Here is a 10,940-nt window from a genome sequence, read left to right on the forward strand (position 1 = left end):
TCATTCTGCTTCCAAACGGGCAATGGATGTCATAGTTCTAGTCATTCCTCCCACCTGTCGGCCAGCCTTTAGAAGCAGGCCCCAGACGAGGGCAGTGCTAGATCATTGAAAGCTCTCAGCTAGTAAATATCAAGTATTCCCTTCTCTGCCTGATTACCTGATCCTGTTTCTGCACTAACCTGATCTCTCCTCTCCAGAGGTTCATGCACGTGTTGATGATATGATCCCAGCAGTGAATATCTCTTTTAACCACCTACCACTGGGCCTGGTTGGATTTTGGTCCTCATTCTGATACCTTACAATGGAGCTCTTTTCTTTAGTTATGAATACAAACTGGCGTTGGTCTGACCCAAATACAGAAAGCATAGACTCGTTAACTCACCACAAAAGTAAACGTAGCAATGGCATAGATTTCAAAGTTTCAGCCATAGCACTGAAACACAGTCAAAAAATTTAAAATGAAAAGCCTTGAAATCTTCATTGAGTGTGCTGCTGTTGACACTCTTAAAGCATTTTCAGCTAAATTAGCAGAAAAAATATGTAAAGTAGAGGTGCTGTGTGAAGGACTCCCATAGTGGTTTCCCTCCATTTCTAGGCCTATAATCAGCCCTACCACTAAAACAGGTCTGCTGGATGTGTTTTTCTTACATATATGTATTATGTTTGCCTTAAAACTAATGTCTCAGTATAGATCTACGAAAATCAGTACTTCAAACCAAACCAGCCCTCATCTTCATTTTGAGGTCCCTGTGTGCCTGTCCTAAACCATGCAGCTCTCTGACAAGCAGCTAACCTGGCCTGACAGGTGGCCAGGCAGTGTCACAGACTCACCACAGAGAGCAGCTCCTGTCTTGATTAATTTCCTCCTTTCTACTTCTATGACCTGAACCGCACCTCTCTGTGCCCCAGCACAATCCACCCACCTTACTCTTGGGGCAATGTCATGCCAGAGAAGCTTTTTTTAACTGATCCCTTCTGGTCAGAAAACCGACTTTGTTTGTCCTGAAAATAAAAAATAAACTTATGGGTTAATAAATAATAAAAGGCCAGACCCTGAATAGCACTGACCAAAAAAAATCTTTAAATCAGGAGCTAGACTTAATAAAAGCAGCAAGTTCTACGCAAGCTGATTATTGGAGCTATTATGGAGCTATTATAATTATTTACTTCTTTTCTTCTGAAACAGTTCAGATGATTGATATATCTTGACCACCAAACAGCATAATCAAAAACACACTCATTAGATTGCAATATTATATTTTAAGACCTACAGCTTATATTTAACAAGACACACGTTGGTATAGCAGGTATAGCCCGCTAATAAAGTTTTAAGTTTGAAGAAATGTAGATTGTCAGTTGTGAACAGTATTTTATCTCTTCATGAGAGCTTCTCCCTAATTGTCCAGGATGACATTTAACTGACTTCTGTCCACTGCAGAAAGGATACTCGCTACCTAAGCTGACTTCACACAATCCTTGCTTTTAAAAACAAGCCTATTTATCAGATAAAGAATTATGTTACATTAAGAAAATGCTGAAGAATCAAATGGTTTTATTAACAATGGCAAAATGATAAGAAACAATGAGATCTATGAATAATGAATATTGTTTGGATGTGCATGGCAAGGGATTAAGTTGCAGACTTCCTTATCTGGAAAGTGTAAGGAGACTTGGATGACCCCTGACAAACATCCAATGTGAGGACATATATAAATAGTGTCTGAAAAGTGATTTTTCTCATTTTTCATCTGATTACAGTGATGACCTTAATGTGTTTAGGAGAACGTTTAAAGCTGAAATTGGAAAAATGTTTTGGTATCCCTTTTTTGATGAAAGAAAAACCCACGGTGGTCAAAGAAATATCTTAAATCTAGCAAAAGAAATAAAAAGAAACACAAATTCTATCAAAATGAACAAATTAAAGCCAGACATTGCTTTTTAACCATGCTTCAACCATCGGCCTTCCAGCCTCAAGGTCACCTGTGCTCTCAGCTCCCGTAGAATCCGTAAGCCGCCATCCCCCGGTGAACTATCTGCATAACTCAAACACACGATTCTAATCTGACAGTGTCCTTTTGTTCGAGAACCTGACACTCTTTCTGAGTAAACCTGATGTCCCATCGTATCCCATCCTTTCCCAAACTTCCAGCAGCTTTACCTAAATAAAGTCGCTTAAACTCTGACTTGTTCTCCCATGTGTTTCTGCATGTGGGCTAAACACCTGGAAACCATGACAACTAGTAGTTACGGTATCTAGATGTGTTTAAGAGATGCTCTCATCCAAAATGTTGAGATTTTGATCCTGTCCTGATACTGCAGTTATAATTAATTTTGCTGCTGCAACTTGTGCTCATACTTTCCACGGTACGCATATTTACAAGATTAAAAGTTACATGATAAGCTTCAGAAGGATTCTCCAGTGCCTAAATGAACATATGCTTCATAACAGTTGTGTCTGTAAAACGAAGGATCAGAGGAGGGGTGGGTGCACGAAAGACTTCAGAATGTAACAGCAGCACCTTAAAAACAACATATGAACTGTGGCTTTACTTGGGGTGTAAAACAGTTAAAATGCTGCAACAGCTGGCGACAATCACAACTTAACAGTATTTTTTATCGAAAAATCTCAGCGTTGTCATTATTATTCATGAGCTGGATTAACAGGTTTGTGGGGAAAAAAGAGAAGTCACACCTAACAGCACAATAAAGTAGGTGTTAACGTTTTCAGCTAAACAAGGTCAGATTAAGCTTTTAAAAAGTTTGCAACTGTTTGTTTACTCCGTTTTGGTTTTTAGCCTCATTAGCATAGTTAAGAGCAACAGCATCTCCTCGTTTTATTTCATAGATTGTAAATATGTCTACCTCACTTCAAGGTTTCTCATCATGCTGTCATTACTTCCAAATTGTACGTATCTTTCTTATTCCAAATGGTTTGGAAATCCAGAAGGCAAAATATAAAGCAAAGCTTCATGTTGCTGCTCTGTAGAGCTCTGCCCCTTTCCACCCATCATCCAAAATAAACATGTTCATCTCTGGTGTTATTTGGTGAGAGTCCATCTTAAGTCCATCCCATTATGTAAATGTTTACTGCCTAAAATGAATGACTACATTTAGATATGTGTTGTTATTATTGCTGTATACATCCACTAATAATCAGATGAATTTTCATAAGCAAAGAATATTATATTGGTTTATACATAAGGCTTGTCATCCCTTTGCAAAGTGCGATGACAGTCATCTTGAAAGTGCAGATGCCGGCAAAGAATAAAATAGTGCTAAGGCATGGAAAAACAGCGTGTTCTTCTTGTTGGCAGTTAAGTGTGATTTAGAGGTGGTAGTGAAGATGATTTAGAGACAATAACCCAAAGACTTATGGTCTGCATTACTGCAGCACAATGCAAGACAATGCATCTGCAGCAGCAGCACGGAAACGTTTTCTCCATCTTTAGAGACAATTAAAACAGGAGGCATCAAAAGACGAGGAAAAGTTTTGAGCAAGCCCTCTCCAGATGATAGAAGTAATGAAAGAAAAATTTTAAAAAGGGAAAGAAGTTGCCATCGAAAGGTGAGTTGTTCCTAGAGAAGTAAGTAAACTGCACCGCCTAAATTCACATAACGCTAACTCTTTCCATTCAGTTCAATAAGACAGTGTTACTTGTTATTAATTAAAGCAAAATAGTAGATCCAGGAAAAATACGTATACCACTCTTGTTGGTACAGAATTGTAGGTTTATGTGGGTTTGGTAACTTTTACAGCCACAGCGAATGCTGGCTTTCTGTGACAGTAAATGCCAGCTTGTGGACTTCCCTTCACTTCGGATGACATGGTTACATTTGTGTTGTCCTGGCTTTTTGACATGGCTACTGCTGCTCCAATAAGTGTTTGAGGCAATGAACCACTAGGGTAACGTATTCATTTAAGTGAAAAACCACCATTTCACCACTAGAGGACAGTCAAAATTGCACAATATCCATTTAAGCATACACTATTATCATTGGTGCTTAAAAAGTTTTTACAGCACAAATAACCAACTTCTATTTCTGCATCTTTAACCTTATCCTTAAAGAACAGAGTTCTCTCTGCACTTTTAGACTGCACTTAAGCAGACATTAATAATGGCTACCAACATTTTTTAACACAACTGTTTATTTAATATAAGTATATAATAGGTTAGATTTTATTCCTCTAAGTTTTAACAAAGTTGTGTCAATATATGACCCACAGCATCACAGAAACATGGGTAAATGGATGCCTTACTTTAGCACATTATTTGATCTAGGCAGATTATCTCTGTTATGCAGAGCATAGTTCAAAAGAAAAATATATCCAAAGAAACAGCAGAAGCTAAACAACTTTATGATGTCTGAGAACAAAGGTGCATTAGCAGACTTACCGATTTTGTTTTAAACAAAGATATACAAAACAAAAAAGATATTTGAATATGATTAACCACACAAGCTTTTATAGTAAGAAGAAAACTAAGGTCTGAACATAAAAACAACAACCATTTATTTTAGATGAAACACGGAGATAGCGCAGTCAGAATTTGATGTAAACAAATAAAATCTATTCTGACTTGCATCAGCTGTAAAGGCTTATGATACTAGTTAAATCATAGGTGATGCCGGTCTTTTTAATACCAGTTAAACATTTATGTAAACAAACAAGGCTATCTGAGTCGCCAACCATGTACAATTCCTTATATGACCATAGGGTACCCATCTTATAAAGACTTCTTCAACCAAAATAATGCAGCATGTCACAGATCATTACAAACCGGACTCCTGAACATCACAGTGAGTTCACCGCTCTCCAGTTTTCTCCACCGTGACCAAATTTCAATTTGATAGAGCACATTTGACATTGGCTGAAAACATGAGTTTCCTTTCATGGATGTGAAGTCAGCAAAATCTCTAAGGAATGTCACATATGCTTTGGCTGAATGTGTTTTAAGCACAAAATGGAATCCAACATTTTACCTTCAATCATACAGCTAATTGTGTATTTCATAAGGTGATCTCTGATAAGTATGCATTATCAAGAAAATATGTTATATTAGTAGGATGGTTGAACTTAATTTCTTAATAATAGTGACAAATGCTCATTAAAGTGCATTAATGGGGGCATAGTGGGCTTTAATGATGGACTGGACTAAAGTGATCTTAACCTATTCAGATGTGTTTTATCACTCCAGCTCTCTAGTTGAATATGTTGTAATTTTCTGCTTTTCGAAGTTAGAATTAGCTTGATGTTCTGCATCAACTTTTGTTATTCCTTCACACTATTTTCTTGTATCTTATGCATCATTTTTATCATTTCTTTTTTTACTTGTGAGAAAAATATATGACTAATTTTGAAATCACACACAATGTCAGAATATACAACAAAAATATGGTGTCGTTGGAAAGCTTATAATGTAGTAATGGTTGATGGCAAACATCTCTGTTTAGTAAATCAAGCAGTGTTCAGCTCCAGCAGAAATATGGTAATATCCTCTTTCTTTTACTTTTAGATTTCACAGTTTCAGCTGGTGACAAGTTGTTTTGTTACTGTTCCTTTCCTCTCTATCACTGTTTTTTTTTTTATTATTTTGTTCAACACTCTATTTTTGGTGCAGTATTCACCAGGGCAGCTTTTCTGTTTGAACATACCAACCCTGGATAAGGTTAAGGCATAAAATGTTTCAGCAAAAAATTCTGCTGATGTAAGTCATAGAAGTACAATACAAAAAAATAAAAAATAACTGCAGCAGCTATCATACTGAGTTGAACATAGTTGGACTTGATCTGTTAGCATGTGACATGAATGAAAATCAAATAAAGATAAAGTTTTCAAAGCGCAGAGTGTAGGCTTGTTAATCCAATGTTTTACAAATGTGTGGCTTAGGTAAATGAAATAATCATTGGTAGTCTGTCTGTATGGAAGTTGAAAAGCTGGTCACCTTTTATAATGTTTATACCTCTTCCTTTCACAATGCAACCACACACCTAAAGGCTGTTCACTGTGATTTAATGCATAGGTTTGCATATAATTTTGAAATAATTGAAATATTGAAAAAAATTCTCAAATCATAAAGAATATTTTCTTATGGTTAAATGCTGTCTTCATTTTCATCTATCTTCTCATCAGCTTGTACCCGTTCTCTTATCCCTGCTGAGCAAAATAAAGATGCACGCCAAGGATTTCATATTTTTAGATTATATGTTTTAAAAGCCAAGAATCATTTTTTCTTCCACCTGCAATTACCGTACCCATTTCTGTTAATCTATCTCATAAAATCTCAATAACATGGTTAAAATGTGACATTTGAAACAGTTCGAAGAGTATGAAGAGTTCTGTGAGTCAGAGTGCTCCAAATGACTACATTTAGGAGGTTTCCGATCTGAAACCATGTGAGCTTCAGAGCTTTTTATTCAGACCATAAATCTTTATGGAATCATTCATTTTACTGTGGTTCCCTATTTTTCATTTCATTTAAACTGTTTTCTAAGCTTGGTTTATTTTATTGGGGGGATTTGGGGGGGTCAGATATAGCAAACAAAACTACTTGTCTGTGCAAAATTGTTACAAATAAATAAATCCACGCCAAATACAAAAAGTACTGCAAACACAAGAATAATATTAGCAAACACCAAAATTAGACAAATAGACAAAAATATATGCCAAGGTAAAACACTGTAAAAGAGAAATTCTGTAATCACAGATAATATAGTAAAGCAAAATGCAAATGCACGGCATAGACTGAACCTGCTGCGAACATATAAATGATAATAACATGCAAACACATAAAACACTTTCCAAAAAAATAAATAAATAAAAAAATGCTGCAAGTTGCAAAAACTGGATCTGTATAACAGAAGTGCTCCAAAACACTAATGTGAGATGATCATCAATGAGTATAAAACCAGAGGCTTGATTAGGCTATATACCGCGGTTCTCAAAGTGTGTGGCGCGACCCACTAGTGGGGAATTGAGACGTGACAGGTGGGGCGCGCCAAGTTTCGGTGTGTGCGTGTGTGTTGTGTGACTATAAATGTAGAACGTGTGAGAGCAAACTGTTCTTATATGTTGCCGCTTTTTAGACCAATCAAACCCACAAAGTAATCCTTACTAGCCTACATGCAGCCTAATTAAAAGAACATTAGATATGAGAAAAATTTCACCTGGAACTGAAGTGCCAAAATAATGATTGACGTGACGTCGGCATATTATTTCTAACGGAATAAACTTTCGCGCCCCAGTGTTGCCAACTCAGCGACTTTGTCGCTATATGTCAGACCCCTCCAGGGACTCTTTTTCAAAAAAAGCGACTAGTGACAAATCTAGCGACTTTTGGAGACTCTTACGTGAAAGCACGTATCATTCCTTTTCTTGTCCTCCAGCGGCAGGTGCTGCCGTGGGGCGCCTCCCCCATCCCCACCCCGTTCTCCCCCGCTATCGCAGGCGTCCCTCTCAGCGCTGCAGTAAGGGACACAGCGTGTTTACACTCAGCGTCCAGACTGCAAATAAAGCGCACATGCGCCGGGATTGACGGCGCAGGTTGATCATAAATAACTGAATTTGAAATATTTTATTAGTTTATAATGCAATGAAAAATAAAGTAAGTCTATTTTTTCCAATTCTGTCTGCAGCACCTGCTGATTATAGGTCTGCTGAGGAGGACCAGTTTATTGACATGACGTCTGACTCCACCCTGAGGCTCAGGTTTAATGCTCAGACTCTTAGTGAATTCTGGTTTGGAGGGAGTATCCACTCATCGGGCAGAGAGCTGTGTCCATTCTTCTTCCCTTTGCCACATCATGTCTCTGTGAGATGGGCTTTTCAGCTGTTGCTTCACTGAAAACAAAATACAGATCTCAGCTGAACATTGAGCATGACTTGAGAGTGGCAGTATCAAGCCTGCATCCCCGTTTTGAGAAACTGTGCAATGCAAAACAGGCTCATTGCAGCCACTAATGCAGGGATAAATAGACCTGTCTTGCCAGATGGATTTCACTTCTTTTCTTTTATTAACAGATTGCAGTGGCACTTTAATTTTTTCTATCTTTGAGCTTGATACAAATTTTGACACAGCTGCATTTTTATTTTCTATATTTTTTAGCTTGCTGTTATTTGATGTAGATAGTTTGTATTTAGATACTACTTGTTACTTCAATAAAATTGGAACATTTTAAGATTGTTGCATATTTCATTAGCATTGTGTTGGGGCGATGAGGACTGGCGGGGCTTGAAAATTCCCCCTTGTCCAAAGTGGGGAATGACAGAAAAAGTTTGAGAACCACTGGGCTATAAACAGGATGCAGAGAGAGATTTGGGGATAATATGAATGCAATAAATAACTGTGTTTTAGGTAATCTACACAAATTTGCTAAACTTAATTGCAAATGTTAAGCAAACCAGTTTGGTTCCACCTTTAAATGAACAGATTAAGTGTGCGCCTGGCAATTTGAAAGAGGCGGCAAAAGAAAGATGAGGTTCTAAGCCATGTAGTAGGAGGTAATAAGAACAATAATTATTTTAAATATATTATTGATAAAACTAAAGATTATTTATAGTGCCCTTCATATAAGTAGCAACACATCCCAAAGTGCTATGAAAAAAATGTAAACATAACTAAAAAAATTTAATTATTAAAATAAAAGAATTTACGGTATTTTCGCGACTATAAGGAGCATATAGACGTCTTTTTTTCCCCCTCAAAATGTGCGGCGCGCCCTATAATGTGGTGCGCCCTATGTGTGTTGTTACTGCGGACCTTGTTGAGACCACCATGAGAACGTTAAAAGGGGAAGTGTGGGCGTGGATTGTGTATAAAAGAACAGGCATGTGGTAGGTGCTTTTTAAGAGAAAGACTTTGCCTAAAGAGACTTTGCCAGCTAGAGTCATTATTAAGGAAAATGAAAAGGCCTGGATGGATGAGGAGATGATGAAAGAATGGCTGAGGGAGGTTTATGTAAGGAGACCAGGTGGTTTTTTCCACACATCACGATCGCTGTTAATCTATGACTCCATGCGTGCCCATCTCACAGCCGATATAAAAAACATGGTGAAACAAATGAACGCTGTTCTTGCTGTTTTTCCAGGAGGTCTGACAAAGGAACTTCAACTGCTCGACATCGGTATGAACCGGCCGTTCAAAGTAAGGCTGCGAGCGACGTGGGAGCGATGGATGACCGACGGAGACCACAGTTTTACGAAAAGTGGGTGGCAGCGCCTGGCAAGTTACGCCACAGTTTGCGGATGGATTGTAGATGGTTGGGCTAACATGTCTGCTGGTTGTTCGAGCTTTTGCAAAAGCCGGCATCATTTTCAAGGAGCCGCCCGGCACGGAAAGTGACTCTGACAGCAAAGAAGGGGAAATTGGCATGTCTGATTTAGCTCAGCTGTTTAATTCAGAAACAGAGGATGATGACTTCGATGGGTTTGATTAATACTTTGTAATAAGTACATGAATAAAGCACAAACATACTCAGTTTTGCTCCCGCTCTATTTTTAAATACGCAGTAGAGGTATTTAAACGTAGTAGAGGATATGTACCGGTATATAAAACCCGCGCCCTATAATCCGGTGCACCTTGTGTGTGTTAAATACAGTAATGGCACACATAACTGAGACTGCGCCTTTTAGTACAGTACGCCTTATGGTCGTGAAAATACGGTAAAGTTGAATAAAAATAATGTGAGAAGTTTTTATACAAAGCTGTTGTACACGTTAATATTATTGCACTTTTTTTTTTCCTGACCAATGTGTTCATACACCGACAAAATCCCTCCGTCTTATGGCATTGAACCATGCCTCCTTTGTGGCCACGATGACCGGAGAAATCTTTGCATGTGAGTTAACACTGAGAGTACAGATACGTTTCAGATTTGTAAAATTGCTGTACATTGGGTAAATGTTTATATTTGCATATCCTCAACCTATTCATTTGCTTAATTAAATGATTACATTTATATAAGGGTAAACAAGCAAAAATAGTTTCTCGTGTTCTAGCTACTGATATGAACTGTGCCTATTTTAAAAATCTTTTGCAAACTTGTCTACACAAAATCCACATTTTCTTTCTCCTCTGCAAATGTCCTTAGATCATTTGTACTTTACTGCTCTTAATTTACTGTGATTACATTTTTCCTTTGCAAAATGTTATCCTTTAAATTTTTTTTTGTGTTAGTTTAAACATTGTTTTTGCTAGACTTATTTTTGTGTTTGCAAGCCTCATTTTTATCTTTCCACCACTTTTTATAATTACTACCCATTTATGCATTCGCAGAGTGCCTGTACTACTTGGCCTCTGTTAATTTTTCTTCGAAACTCTATTTATAATTGTTTTAGTAATCATACATATGTAATGAAACACGACCTACATACATATAGATACACTTAAAGCTTTAGGATATTAGTTATAACTTCACAATCTTGATCATAACGACACAGTGCTGTCGAAAAATGAAGATATTTCCCATTTTTATTTCAGACTAATGTCTGATAGGCACAAAAAATGAATCATTGCTTTTCTCATTACTGCAGGATTGTTATGGATGAGATGAAGTTATTATTCTAGATTTGCATGAGTTCCATTTTTCAAGCTGTGTTCTCTCCCAGACAGAGAGAGTCCTTACGTAAAAAGGAAACTGTTTCCATCAAAGAATGCAGACCTTTAGACTTGACTCTGTTTCAGGTCAACATATTGAATTAAATTTTTCCAGTGATACTATTTTGTGTCTTTTTCAGTGAGATGAAACACTTCCCTTTGTCCTATCTGTTAATGGTTGTCTACATAAATCTGGCTTGGTCAGAAGCTAACACTTCACTTCAGTTTTATAAAGCATACATGCATATACAGAGCTGTAAAAAGTATTTGCCTCCTTATGCTTTTTCACTCTAGAATAGAATAGAATAGAGTATAATGGAAAAGAATATAATAGAACAGAATAGAATA

The sequence above is a fragment of the Cyprinodon tularosa genome, unplaced genomic scaffold (assembly GCF_016077235.1).
Source record: "Cyprinodon tularosa strain WSP-4 unplaced genomic scaffold, ASM1607723v1 ctg11, whole genome shotgun sequence".
Classification (NCBI taxonomy): domain Eukaryota; kingdom Metazoa; phylum Chordata; class Actinopteri; order Cyprinodontiformes; family Cyprinodontidae; genus Cyprinodon; species Cyprinodon tularosa.